Raw genomic sequence first — 14,901 nt, 5'->3', positions numbered from 1 at the left:
GTCTTGAAGGAGACGTGGAGGCGGCTCACACCTTCCTGCGCGCTGTGTTGTCGCCGTCCTTGCGTTGTAAGGGTGGACCGCACCGAGAGCCCTTCGCTCACAGGCGCTGCCGCGCTTGCTCACACCAGCGTTTTGACGCGAGTGTCCGCACTCATCGAGTGACATGCGTTCATCTTTGCTTGTGCGCGCTGACATTATACTTGTTAATTCTGCTAGTGAGCGAATTTTTCCCAGTTTATGCGGACGATAAAGCTACTATCATTACTTCTTATAGATGCGTACTACTTTGCTATCGGCATCGATGGTTCGCCTTTCGGGCGAAACAGCGACTTTTTGAATTACAAGCCAGGGTGTCAGACCGAAATAATGCAGGTTAGGCTCGGGTTTGGGTTCGATGCGCTCCGACTTCGTTCCGCTTCCGCGAAATAAAATTAAATCGACTGCGCCGAACCGCTTCGCAAGACAGTTCGGCATAGTTGATCTCACCCGGCGCCATTGAGGTGTGCAGCATAGTACTATCTGTGTTGATGCGGAAGTTCAACGGGATGCACGAATTTTCGAATAAATTACAAAGATATCTGTGACATCCACATATCTGAGACAAAGATAACGGCAGAGAACCCCTGCATCCGCGTTAGATCTGGGCAGCTTGAAGACTCTTTGACAAGAGTAGAGCTAGGTAATTTTCGTTTCGCTTCTGAGTCTTTCTGCCAGATTGGTTATGAGTGAACTGTTGCATGTACGGTATGGTGTCGAAGAGAGCGGTACTTAACGATGTGTTGCATAAATTACTACATAAAATTTATTGTCTGTTGCAAACAAAGAAGCCTGCATTTTACATTTCGCTAAATTTGGTAATTTCTTAGAAATAGGTGAGGACAATGATGCTGCTTAACGACGAACAAGGACGGTCTGTGCTGAATCATACATTTATTAAGAAGAAAGCCTTACATGCCCCCTCACACGAAAATACAGCGTTCTAGTCACCAGCATGTTGACGAATGGTATGGTATGAAAATGGCGGATGGCAAAGAGTAAAACCACATAAATAGTACGCACTGGCATTGACGTCCGATTCCTCAGCGAGTTTCCCGTTAAAAAAGTAATTTAATGTTTTCGAAAAGAATGTTACATAAATTTCCGTCTGTGTGGGAATCGAACCCGGGCCTCCAGGGTGCGAGAAGAGCACGCACGCTTCCCCGACGACCCGGCGGCTCCATGGTTCTGGTTGACCAAATCTATTGCATGCGTCATTGCGCACCTCACGTCGTCGCCTTCTAGCTGACTAAACTTGTAGCCTAGAGCGTACGTTGTTGGGAATGCGACGGCTCAACCAGTGGTAAGGAGGTTGCCCGACGTCATCAGTGAAGAAATGAGTGCATCAAATAAAGAGCTTTCCCCTCAAATAGAACACCGCTAAGCGGTCACGCGACTTATAACCTCCTCGCGGGAAAGCGAGCACGTTGTGAAGCTTAGAGCGCTGTGAGGCTTGGGCCTTGCCGAGGCGCAGTTAAAACGCAGGCAAGAGCGTGCGCAGACAAGTAAGGCGCAGAAAGAAACGCTTCGCCGAAGCGACTTTTTTGCTTTCAAATTCCCGCTAAGGATGGTCGAATAATTTCTTTTACTCATCTAACAAATATTAATTCACCATTTAATCTTTAATCGATTAATTACTTCCGATGCAGAGGTTTTAGGTAGTATAAATTATTAATCAGACTTTTTGCCTTTTTAAAATGTTGGAACACAGTTACCTACTTCGGTAGGGCCCTACCTTAATGTTTGAAAGCTGGAACCAAGTTTTAAACACAAGTACACTGTAAACAAATTTGCCTTACTTTACAGAAAATCTGCTAGTCATTTGTGACCGAACATTCTTGCGTTATATAAGAACGGTAATTTCTGTAGAACGGAGAACTGTAAAAGAGAGACTGTAATACAAGATACGAGTGCTTCTGTATCTAGAAAACGGAAGACTCTGTATTCTGAATCTGTACTATAACCGTTCGAGCACGGTGCTTCTCATATCCAGAAAACGGAACACACTGTATGCTGAATCTGTACTATAACCGTTAAAATACAGGTACTTGCCGTATTAAGAAAACTAAAGACTCCGTATGCTGAATCTGTAATATATCCATTAAAGTACAGGTGGTTCCCGTATTTCAACTTGCAGAGCATACCCGTTGTTGGGAGAATGTGCCATCGGAGACAAAATTGCCCAGGACGCGCGTGAGTCGACCGAATTTTATTGGTGAACTATTTGCTGGGATCAGCCGTGCTAACATCTGCGTTGGGAATGTGCATACGTGACGCACTGTTTTCAGCGGTCTTGAACAGAAATGCAATTTGGTCGATGGTCGCACGTCCAGGGTACTTTTGTCCACGATAGTACACCTCCTTTAATGCAGATGTCATGAAGGCAGCTCATAGCCTAAGCAGCAGGTCACCATTGAGAAAATTGTCTTGCCAACACACTGACATGGCTGCAGAGATAAAACACTTTGCACTTTGTGATATGAATGCATTGCCTAGCATATATACAAAAAGGTGCAACATTTCAGTCCTCAAGTTCCTTAGATTACAGAAGCAACTTTATTTTCTTCAATCACTCGTCTTGCATTTTTTCCTGGTGAAAGTTCTTCTTGACCCCAAACGCTTGCAAGGATAAACTTGTTGCTGCTAGGACAAACAAATAGTATTCGTGAATATCCATCCTAAAGAAAGCGGCAAAAAAGTATAGTCACAGAACACGAAAAATCAGTAGCTTCTGTGTTACAAAAACGTGTAAGTAGACCAAAATTGTTGGAACAAGGGATGTTGCTGTAGCCAACATATCGACATAGGTGCTTGTCATCAGGGCAGCAAATGTTTTCCTTGGCTGGGTTGTTTTGGATTGTGCATAGCTCATTGGCCCCTAGCCTCATTGGGGGAGAAGAAGCTGGTGCATATAATAGGTCAAGAGAAGCCAGTGTTAATATAAAGGAAGGAAGGGTGTGCTTAGCAGTGGTGATTGTGATGGAGCGGGTATGAGCACTGCTGACAGTTCTTGCTAAGAGTAGGGGTGACCAAAACAGAAAACGATGTACACATGTAAGCAGTCATTAATCCAGTAGACCTACTCCTCCCAGATGACAACATAGGTATTAAGATAAACCACACATTCGGAAAAAGGAAACGAAGAATTAAGAAAAATATATTTTGTATCAAAATACATCTGGTTAAGATCACTGTATATGGCAAATGAAGGCACATTACGAATACATATTTTGTTGAAAGCCGATGAAGAAAAAACATATTAACCAAATATTAAAAACATAGGGACATTAAAATTAAACTGGATATGACCATAACACAGTAAAGAACAGCCTGTGAAAAAAAAATGAGATGGACAATGTGATAACCAGGTGCAAGATTGCAAAACGTGGAGCGCTGTTTATATTCATGCTGCTGTTGACGGCTTCAAGTTTCTCTCTTCCTGTGGAACCTTTGTCTTACTTGAACAAGGAAATGGGTCATTGTTTTAAACAAGTATCTTCAAATGACTTGTTTGTTGACTCACACAAGTCAGTTTCAAAGCTTCAGCATTATTATAATGAAAGAAATTATTATGGGAAGTTTCCCTGGGTGTGCTTTCATTCACCACTTATTTCCAAAGGTGTAAGCTCAAAATTTAATGGTCTAAATGGACCTTAGCTCCTGGCAAACTATTAGCTGGTCTTTTTTTCAACACAGATGCCTTCACATTATGTGTGTTTGCAGGAGCGCTAGCGAACTACAGTATACTTGTTGCCACAACCAAAGTGAAGCTTGGCAACAGTGAGCGAAAAAAGCCAGCATTCCACAATACTGATTCAAGTCATCTGGAAAAGTTGCTTGCGTACACCCCCTACCCCACCATAGAGAAAATTATACACCATGCTGACTCCCATGGTGTCAACCATGCCATTATAACACTAGGCATCAAGTGAGGAGAATTAGGGGATAAGCGGGCACAATTCTTTTTGTTAGAACATCAAATGTGATTTACAATAATGCTACGTTCCAACTCACAAAAGAGCAGCCGGTTTGCGACATACTGACCAATGCATAAGAAAGCTAATGACATTCTGTGCAGCAGAATGTTGCCGATGGGGTGTTATGCGCGCAAGTGTACTCTTTCACACAACATTACATCTTGCAGTCAAACCTTGTGCCAACATTAGAGTTTGAAAGACACCACAGTGGAAAGTAGAGTGCTAATTTTGTTGAATAATACTAAAAATTATTCGATTATTCATTATCCTTACTGTTCGTTAAAGATTCACAGACTGTTCCCTACGGGTGCTGTAAACAGGCACCCTGCTTTTACAGTCGTAGCAACAATGATCTGTGGCACAGACAAAAAGAAATTATCATGAAGTTTATGCAAGAGTATACCCTACAAATTACACCCCATTTCACATTCCAATGTGGTAGAAGAGGAAGACGAAAAAAACTATTTTCTGGTGGAGGATGCATACCCCAGGGTAGAAGAAACAATTGTACCCTAACCATTGCTGTTGCCGATGCATGTGCACTAGCAGTTACATATAATATGGCAGTTACAATTGTTTTTCCACAAGCATTGCAAGCTGCTGCCAGTTTACCAGTACACAGCTGTACTACATTTAGGGCAAGTTAAAGCTCTCTAATGGATTTATCTCATATGACACAATTGGAATGCAATATTCTGCAAATAAGTGAAACGCGATGTGCCATCCCAAACAATTAAACACCTTTGAAGAATCTGAATCACCACCTGGGCAGTGACGTGGTAAAAGGGTGCGTTCTGTGTAAAGTAGTGCACCTGCATAGCCTAAAGCTGTGTAGAATGCATTTATTATCAGCTGTGAAGGTTTCTAATTTTAATTGCACACAGTAAAAACCTCCATGCAGTTTTGCAAAACGCAAACCCCCTACCTTTTTGTTGTTCAAAGGTAACGACATGAAGAGCCACAACATGTACATTATGGGTTTTGTTCACAAACAAGCAAAGTGAATGGCACCGCCCTAAGTGTTGTGGGCCTTCTGCCTCACATTTTCTGTCAAAAATTGTTAGTGTCGGATACTGCGATCGGCAGAGAAACGGATTTCTGGAGCAATATACAGTATTAAGTACTGTGATCTCAGTTCTTTCACTGTTGTTTAAGCATTATCGGGTCTTAAAGTAAAAACAAAAACGAGGAATAAGTACAACATGTATACTTCATGTCACAACCCTCATGAGGTATCTAGTAGTCAGGATTATAAAGGATTCCAGGTTTACAACACAGGACCGATTTTATTCTACTGAAAGAATGGCATCATGCCAATGATTCTGCATTTGGTGCTATATTTATTTGCATTTAGTGCAGTTTGAATGTGCGTGCATTGTCATCGATATCGCTTGACAGGTTTTTGATTGACTGATTTCCCAATTTAGGCAAATTCGTATTCGCAAATAACCTTGTATGACACCAAGAACTTGCTTAGCAGGAGTATTTCTAACATTTGTTAGATATGAGGCTCCTGAATGCATCTCTAAGCCTGGGATGCACACCGCCCTCTCATCTCATCAGCAAGTTTCTGGAACTCATCTACAAGGTTTCTTATGATGAATGTAAACTTGCTTGAATGGGAGAAATGGGGAATTTAAACAGGTAAATTATGCAGCATAAATATGATGTCAGCAAGAAGCAAGCATCAAGAAGCACTGTCACTCGATGTGCATAGACTATCAATCGCAAGAATTATTTGGAATGATTTAAAATGCTGGCATTGGAACGAAATGTGTTTTAATCTATATATAAGCTCTGATTATTCACTCTACTACCATTACCTACACCAGAAAATCCATAATCATTATCATATCTATGCCATAGCAGAACTGATAGTTGGGCGAGTTGGTACGAATTCATAGTAAAATATTCTTGCGCGCACAATTGACAAGGACACAGTGAAGGGGACACACGAGCGCTTACTCACAACTATTTTATTTTCGGAAAGATACAGAACATATATACCTTAGCTATCAGCGCTGAGCATGTGCAAGAAGAGTGGTCAGTAAAACATAAACAGATTAAACACAGATTAAGAAGGTTCAACCAGTATTTAAGAAAGCGAATTCATTTTCAGTGATTACAACCGATGGTTGGCTTATGCATCTTTCAGCGCACTTTTTGATATGAAATGCTTCTGCGATTTCACGTGTTAGTTTATTATTATCTGAAAACAAAATGTCAGTGTTAAAAAATATCGGATCACAATGACATAGAATGCAGTGGTTCGACAAGTGCGAATGATTTTCTTTACCAAGGGAACGCTCATGTTCTTTTAGACGGGTGTTTATGCACCGACCGGTTTGTCCTATGTACATGCTGCCAAAGGTCAATGGAAGCCGGTACACAACACCTATTCTGCATTTTGTGAATTTTTTATCGTCTTTTATACCGCAGCTGCATTTTTTTACCTTATTGTCTAATTTTCTGGAAATAGCTTGACACAGTTTTTGCACCTTGTTAGGAGCGCTGAAAACTACTTCAACGCCATACCGGCTGGCAACATTCTTTAGCCCATGGGAAAAATAATGTACGTAAGGTACAACTGCAAGGCGTTTTTTGTTTGTGCTAAGCCTGTTCCTTGAATCTGTATGATGTACACCCTTTACTATTCTTATTACCTTTTCGGCCGCTCTGACTATAATGTGTTCCGGGAATCCCACCGAGGCTAGTCTAGTTACCTGATTAGCAAAGCTTTCTTTTAGTCGGTGGCAACAAGATTTTACCAACGCTGCCCGAAGGCAAGACACTGCAATTCCGCTTTTTACAATCTTCGAATGTCCTGATTTGAAGTGTAATATGGGCTTTTTTGATCTAGGGCTGTACATCCAGCATGTGTGCTCGGGTAGCAATCGCAGAGAAAGATATAGAAATTGTAGTTTAGCAATCTTTAGCAATCTCGTGGGTAAACTTAAGGCCTAGGCCACATTCGTGGAACACTTTCAGTACATTAACCACATTACATCCATGTTCATTCCCATCAAAAATAACCAAAAAATCATCAACAAATCGGAAAATTTTTGCCAGGCTTCCTAAAGCACTGTGAATACTTTTGTCAACATCAGCTAGAAAAATGTCGCTTAGTATTGGCGCTACCTTGGAGCCTATACATATACCTGATTTTTGCACATATATTGCTTCATTCCAACCAACAAACGTAGAACTAAGATAAAAGAGTAGAATTTCCATAAAGCTTTCCACGGTTGTTCCGCTGTCATTTCTAAATTTTACTTCATCATTATCTTCACAAATACACATTTTAACATTTTTTAGCAGCTCTGTGTGGGGAATTGAGCAAAACAAATCTTGTACGTCGACACTGAAGGCGCTGCATCCCTTTGTTTTGTTTTCCCTCAAATATTGTACAACAGCCTCAGAATTACAGATTGCTAACGGATCTGGGATTCTTAACGAGGAAAGCTGTTTCTGGATATACGATGCTACCTGCTGCTGCCAGGTGCTTCTTTCAGTGACAATGGCTCTGAACGGCTCTCCAGGTTTGTGCGTTTTACATGAGACATGTTTTTCTCATGTAAAACGCACAAACCTGGAGAGGTATATATGTTCTGTATCTTTCCGAAAATAAAATAGTTGTGAGTAAGCGCTCGTGTGTCCCCTTCACTGTGTCCTTGTCAATTGTGCGCGCAAGAATATTTTACTATGATATCTATGCCACATCATCCTGGCCAATATTCAAGCCTTCATAAGCTACTTTTCTTACTGCTAATTTTCTGCGGAAAAGAGGTGCCCGTATGAAGACCATATCATATGCTTATTACCCGTTTTTTGATAAATGATAAGGGAAAACTTCACACCAACAATGCATTGAGCTTGAGCAAGCTCTGTGTTTGAAGCCGTTGATTCTTTTTTCCCTTTTTCTTCTTTGACCCACCTGGTTAGCTAAGTAGACAGAAAAGCTGCAGGAGAAAGGTAGGGGTACCAAATTAGACTTGTGCCCCAGGGTCCCTTTTTACGGTCACTGGAGGAACTGCCTGTGGCCTCGGCATCTTCCTTGAGGGCCATGGCCATGTCTAAGAAACCTTGTCTCCACAGGCTGCATAAACAAGGATAATTTCTGAGCTAAGTCTTTTTTCTTAAAAGAACCCATTTAAGTTGTATTCGCGGCTTTGCACCACAAAACTGACACATGACTGGCCACTCAAGACACTTTACGTGTATTCGCAGGCTTATGCCTTGGAAAAACACTTTTATGTAGCACACAGTGAGTAACAGTAACAAAAAAGTGTATCGGGAGGCTTTCATATTGCTCTACAACTTTTCATTGACACTTTTCATTGACTTATTTGAGATGTTCATTAACTAATTAAGGATTATGTAATTAGGCAGAATGCAAAAACTAATCCGAGTATCTCCAAGCGATGGCAGACAACATTACCTTCGTTCTGTCTAGCTACATCGCATTTACATATTTCTAAATCTTGGTGCACGATAGTTAGGACACCGTGTAGATCAAAAAACAATATTAAAATTTTCATAATCATCTCTTGCATGTTCTTCGTGGCTATGACTGCTTCAAGTTATTCTTTCAGTATGGTACAAGCAGTTTTGAAGTAAAATTGTTTTGCATCAAGGGCATGTAATCTATAAAATCAAGCAAAAGGTCAAGTTGTGTTCACTATTCAGATGTTTAACTAAGAAGCTGCAGGAAAAGGAACCAGGACACAACACCTAATAAACAATGCAAAATTTGAAAATCTCAACTGAACAAGAAACCAGTTTTTGCAAACGCAGAAAAAAGCAACCAGCTTACGTCGAGAACACCCGTGCTATGTCCTCCAAGTGAAGTTGTTACTGCAATGCTTAAGCACCATGTGAACGTAACAATCAACAACATTGAGCAGAATATTAACACCACTAAATGAACTGGCCTTTGAAGATTCTTGACCTGAAATCCTCAACGACTTATTCTGGCGTTTAATCTGTCGAGCTCAATCTGCATTCTCAAAAGCTGGCTCTCGGGTCATAATTTCTCTAAACGCAACATCAGCTTAAATCTCAAGATAGGGTTGACATGTAGATAAAGTGGATAATGCATGGCAAACATCATGAACACTCTTACATGTTAACCAGAGGGTTCACTCATGCAGCCATGAAATTATGTGATACAGACACATGATATATTGAAACTGGTTTTGTAAAGTGTTTCATGCTTCTAAGGCTTCTTTTCCAGTTGTGAAAGCTGTCTCCACTAGCTAAATCAGCGATGAGAATAAAAAAAAAGAACTTCAACATGCTCACAATACGTTGGCCATTTGCAAGTAACCAGCAGTCTTATTGAGCTCCTAGTTTGCCTGGTGCAAATCCACTATGCCACAGTACTTGCGTTACCCAGTACCAGCCACTTTAAAATGCAATGCGTTCAAAACCCTTTCCCTGTTTTTCTGCTTTAAAAACAGTTTACCATGTGTTCAGTAGGCGTCGAGAAAGGTGACAGAAAACACTGTGCACCACTTATTTCTAATATGTTTTGCTGCATGGAGCACACCGCACCGGATGCAGGTGAAGCCAGTGGAAATGCGGTGTCATGCAGTCGCTTGTCCTGGAAGCAGGTCATATGGTGGACTAACTAGTGCGTGCGGTCAGATAATATGGCTGCCGAAAAAGCTTTCTTTGTGGTTTTTCACATTTTAGGAGGTCTCTACATGTCTGGTAAGCGTTTTTATGACAATCTGAACCCGTATACGATAGTGTTCTCTTACATCATGTTTTTTTTCTCATTTACCGGTGCTTCCATTGCACGCCACTTATGTTAGCGACACTGTGGACACTGCAATGAAAAAATTCTGGACACCTCGAAACACTGCTTGGGTAGTTTATGGCAAATCAGGCAGGCATGTTAGGAGAAGAAATGCCACACACCCGTGGAAACGAAGTGCTGCTGCGAAATTGTGAAGCACGAACTTCCGGGACAAGGTTGGCTTCAGTCGAAGGCGCTAGTCCATCCCCTGCAGTAGAGATCAGTGGTGTGGACCCTTTTATACTGGCTTTCTTTTCTGGTGGGAACCTTGGCAACAGCTTCCACCATACTTTTTTGAACGTGCAACATGTGCAGAGAAAGGCACATCACTGTGCGTTGATTGTATGGCTTTACTTTTTCTACACATTCTATCAAATCATTAAAAGATACAGTTCGCACATTTTTACTACTGTATATAGACAGTCTAGTTGCTAGACATGCGAAACATTACCATCCCTCTGACAGAATGCAACAAGAGAATCATACACTGGAAAGCTACACTAAAATTAATATTTATGTGACACCGTATGAGCATAAAGTATGCTTACTGTATGCTCTAGCCCTGTGTCAAGTAAAAGTTAATTTGTCAATCGTTTATGGTGTATTTCTACCTATTTTGGGTCATCAAACTGTACAATCAATGTTCCCAGTTTGCACATTGTTGGCTCTTGGATTGCCTATGTGATCCATTTCCTACTTACACATGCAGTAATCCCACTGTAATAAGGGAAACGAGTTAGAAAAAGAAATGCCGGGATAATCTTCCACATTTGCCGTGGGCAGGAGCAATGACCAATAGCATGTGGTTGAAGCTACATAAATACTCAGTTTCCACACAGCTTAATTGTTCAGCAAGTAATAAAGAGGTACGTTGTGCGCCTCTGCATGACCAATAAAATCTGACTACTTGACACTGCACTAAGGGTGCTGCTTGGTACTGTTCGGCAGTTCGGCTTTGGTTTTCTGATATACAGAACTGTTTAGGTATCAGTAGTTTAGTTTGGAATAAAATAGGGCTTGGAGCACTGGTCATTTGCACATAAATAATGCGACAGCAAATATAACACAAGGCTATGAATATGGGTCTCTTAGAAAAAGTACATACACATTATGATTATAATATGATGTGATGCCACAATGAAACCGAAAGCAACGCATAGAAGTGGACGGCACTTCCGTGCCACCAAGGTTACTGGACAGACAGTACTTCAGAAGTGCCCGCAACACAGTCAAAGAAGGCAAAGCTGCATTTCCTTGCGTTCAACACAATGCGTTGGCGGGCTAGTTGGCGCAAAGCCATAAATACTTTGTTTAGCGCAAAACAACAGACACAAGAAAGTCACCCCCCCCCAGCACAAGGCGTTCCCCTCAACTGACATCACTTTATTGCTTCACTCCTTTATAGATAGCAGAATCTAGAAGAACATGCGCAGTGAGCACCATGTGCAGGGAACATCAACATCCGATCACAAGAGCGCACTCATGCAACGGAATCCAAAAAACCATATTGAGCACTGCACAAGGTTAAAGAAGGCCCACTCATGCACTGTGACCCCAATGACTGTGTTAAGAAAGCTTCCAATAACTCTTGGGCGGTGGTATCAAAGCACTTTTTCAAAATCGTATTATCACGAAAGATGGCTTTTTACTTCCATACTTTACAATGTTGAGCCAAATGGGAACCTGTGCCTGTTGGTATAGATCGCTCATGTTCGCAATGTTTCGTGATACGACGATTTTGAAAAAGAGCCGTGATATCACCGCCCGAGAGTTATCGGCAGCTTTCTTCATACAGTCATTGGGGTCACAGTGCAATAGTGTGCCTTCTTTAATCTTGTACAGTGTTCAATACGTTTTTTTTGGATTCTGTCGCATGAGTGGGCTCTTGTGATCGGATGGTGGTCGTTCCTGCACATGGTGTTCACAGGGCATGTTCTTCTAGATTCTGCTGTTTCTACAGGGGTGACGCAAAAAAGTGATGTCAGTTGAGGGTAGCGCCTGGCTCTGGTCGTCTTGTGTCCGTTGTTTTGCGCTAAAGAAAGTAATGCTGTATTTCTTGTGTGTGTTTGAAGATAGCTCTACACGCAGTAGCTATTCCAGTATTGCTGCCCAGTGGTTTTGCTCGCCGGACTTTGAAGTGCCACAAAATATAAGGATAGAAAATTGCATTATATTCTTATTGCAAACAAGAATATAACGTGAAGTGCATTCTGAGGCCAGAAAGTATAAAAAAATTTCATGATGCACCACTGTGCAGGGTTTTATACCAAGGTCAAATACATTTAGTGCAAATATAACGCTATGGTGGTTCAGAATGGTGGTAATCTGCAATAATATAAAAGGGTGCCCTAATGTTACAACAAAACTTGACATTACTTAGTAATAGCCTTGTAAATTTGAGCATGCAGGGGCACCACATGGATAAACAATAGTGATGTGATGTCTATGTGAACAAGTATTACCCATGCATTTCTGCCATTGTCCAAATGGCAGAAATGAATGGGTAATACTTGTATGCATAGATATTACATCACTATTGCTTAACCAAGTGGTTAAACTATGTCTGCCTCATAAAAGATTAGAATTAAAGCATAAATTATATATAGTCACCCTAACAGTAACACCTCATTTGAACTTCACAGGAACTAAACGCCTGTTGAGGCCAGCCTCCCCGAGTGCTAAACTGTGCCGCACGCTTTACAGAGAAATTATAGCGGTATCACTTAACTCTGAAGCTATTCAGGACTGCAGCATTGTAGAAGACATCTACAAATGTCCCATTTCATGTATAACATCCTGAATTGCTTGCACATCTTACCAAGTGCAAATTAAGATTACTTCGCCTTGTTTAGCATTTTTGCCTGCTGGACCACAATCCAATGACATCGATATATTAACATATTACCTCAAAGGACCTAATTTGGCTTATAGAATAACACCTTCGCATAGTACCACAGCTGCACTGTGTCATATGCGTTGCAATCATGAAGGAGTGCTTCTTCATCAGCACTCCAATGTCACTAACAGTGATTGCCTACACAGCTATGTAGATGGTCATGACTGAGGTAGCAAATAGCCAAGAGAAAAAAAAATCCACTCACTTTGACAGCTAAAATACTGCGAAAATTTGAGAGAGATGGACCCATTGCAGGCTGCAGACCTCAGCTCCAGCAGAACAACAGCAACTTGCTTTTCAGTAAAAGAAAAGAATTAATTAGTAATGACAAGTTACATTGTTTTTGCTGTGGTATAAACTTTTTTAAACTTTTTTAAAACAGGGTTGAAGTACCTCAGACAGGCTGGCCAACGTTTCGATAGGTGGACCTATCTTCGTCAAAGGCGGCCTCGTCATCCTCGGCGTGTTAGTTTTAAAGGGTTAGTGCAGTGACGTCACGTGCGGGTGTTGTCGCTGGCGGCTGGTTTTAAAGAGAGAGATTACAAGAGGGAACAGGCGCTGTCGTCCGACGTCTGTGAGCCTCATTCTCAAGACGAAGGGACAAGAGCGTGAGAGTGGGCACGCGCGGAGGAAAGAAACGAAATAGAAGCAGAAAAAAGGGGAAAAAAAGCAGGGGGGTGCCAGGGCCGTACCAAGACACAACAAAAGGGGGGGGGGTGAAAGAAAAAGAAAGAGAAAAATCATCATTTTTCTCTTTCTTTTTCTTTCACCCCCCCCCCCTTTGTTGTGTCTTGGTACGGCCCTGGCACCCCCCTGCTTTTTTTCCCCTTTTTTCTGCTTCTATTTCTTTTCTTTCCTCCCCGCGTGCCCACTCTCACGCTCTTGTCCCTTCGTCTTGAGAATGAGGCTCACAGACGTCGGACGACAGCGCCTGTTCCCTCTTGTAATCTCTCTTTAAAACCAGCCGCCAGCGACAACACCCGCACGTGACGTCACTGCACTAACCCTTTAAAACTAACACGCCGAGGATGACGAGGCCGCCTTTGACGAAGATAGGTCCACCTATCGAAACGTTGGCCAGCCTGTCTGAGGTACTTCAACCCTGTTTTAAAAAAGTTTATACCACAGTGTGCCATTCCATCTGCCAGCCCCTTTCTTGTTTTTGTTTTTGCTGAGTATCAATACAATCTGACTTTCATGCGTATCCATTCTCCGCTTTTGTAATACAACTGAATTATTCGTAAAATAGAGTCTACGATGATACCATTCGCTTCTCTTGTATGTACAAATTTTTTCGCACTGATACACCGTTTACTGCTTGCTTACTGAGACGTATGCCTTGACTGCCCAGACATCATTCGAAGCACCACGTCTTGCTGCACCGCAAAAAAGTTGCACCAAGGAAACACAGCAGGGCAGCCAGAGCGAATAACTTTTTTCTGGTCACAATTAAAACGTGCACCCAAGCAAGAAAGTAACGATCACAGGTAGTGAGCCACTGCTATTGCCTCGAACGTTTATTTCCGTATTCTAACAGAAGATCTTGTATCGGATACAGTATGCTCTCAAGCCAATACAAGCGTCAATACAAGTGCGCAGCTGAACGCAGTTTTATTCTATGCTTTTAACGCGAGTGAGCATAAGGTTAGAAGTACCACATGGAAATTGTGATATATATGGGGATTATTAAGGAGGAAGGAGACGCTTAGATTTCTGCACCCCATCAGGGAGCACGGTGGGCTGCAGAAATCTAAGCGTCTCCTTCCTTCTTAATATTCACCATATATATCGCAATTTCCGTGTGGTCCTTCTAACCTTATGATCGAGCACATCGCGCTACCACTGGAATCGATCTGAAAAGATAGGGTGAACCCTTTCCCCATTCATGCGTCATTTTTGCCCTAAGACGTTGCATAGTGGTCTTTTGAATCAATATTTCTGTTCGCGACACTGGCTTATCATACATAATTTTAACACCTACGTTATGCAAACCAAATAAGATTAAAATGGGCTTACCTCATGAGCAAGTTACGAGCGCGCGTAGACTGCTGAACACCCGTTCAGAGCAAGCAGCTCAGGCTATCCACGTCCAAGTGCATACGTGCACCGAAACCCAGGACAATTTCTTCGATGCCGCAGCGTGCACAGTTTTGTACACGAAGTGAAAGACATCCAGCGCAAATATACCCGCG

General features: G+C 41.8%; 1 protein-coding gene and 1 long non-coding RNA gene across 12 annotated transcripts in view; one reads left to right on the top strand and one right to left on the bottom strand.

Moving 5' to 3' along the window:
* Window positions 1–14,901, top strand: part of LOC135897954 (neprilysin-1-like) — a 752,274-nt gene that overhangs the window by 281,481 nt on the left and 455,892 nt on the right. The gene's annotated exons all lie outside the window — the stretch shown is intronic.
* LOC139055350 (uncharacterized) lies at window positions 9,951–13,136 on the bottom strand. Its single transcript, XR_011511689.1, has 3 exons — window positions 13,103–13,136; window positions 12,915–13,002; window positions 9,951–10,021 (listed from the first exon to the last, which is right to left on the bottom strand). It is a non-coding gene; the product is annotated as an uncharacterized lncRNA (long non-coding RNA).

Source organism: Dermacentor albipictus, chromosome 2 (assembly GCF_038994185.2).
Source record: "Dermacentor albipictus isolate Rhodes 1998 colony chromosome 2, USDA_Dalb.pri_finalv2, whole genome shotgun sequence".
In the NCBI taxonomy this organism is placed as follows: Eukaryota; Metazoa; Arthropoda; class Arachnida; order Ixodida; family Ixodidae; genus Dermacentor; species Dermacentor albipictus.
The sequence above is the reverse complement of the archived record's forward strand: the minus strand, read 5'-3'. Positions and strand labels throughout refer to the sequence as shown.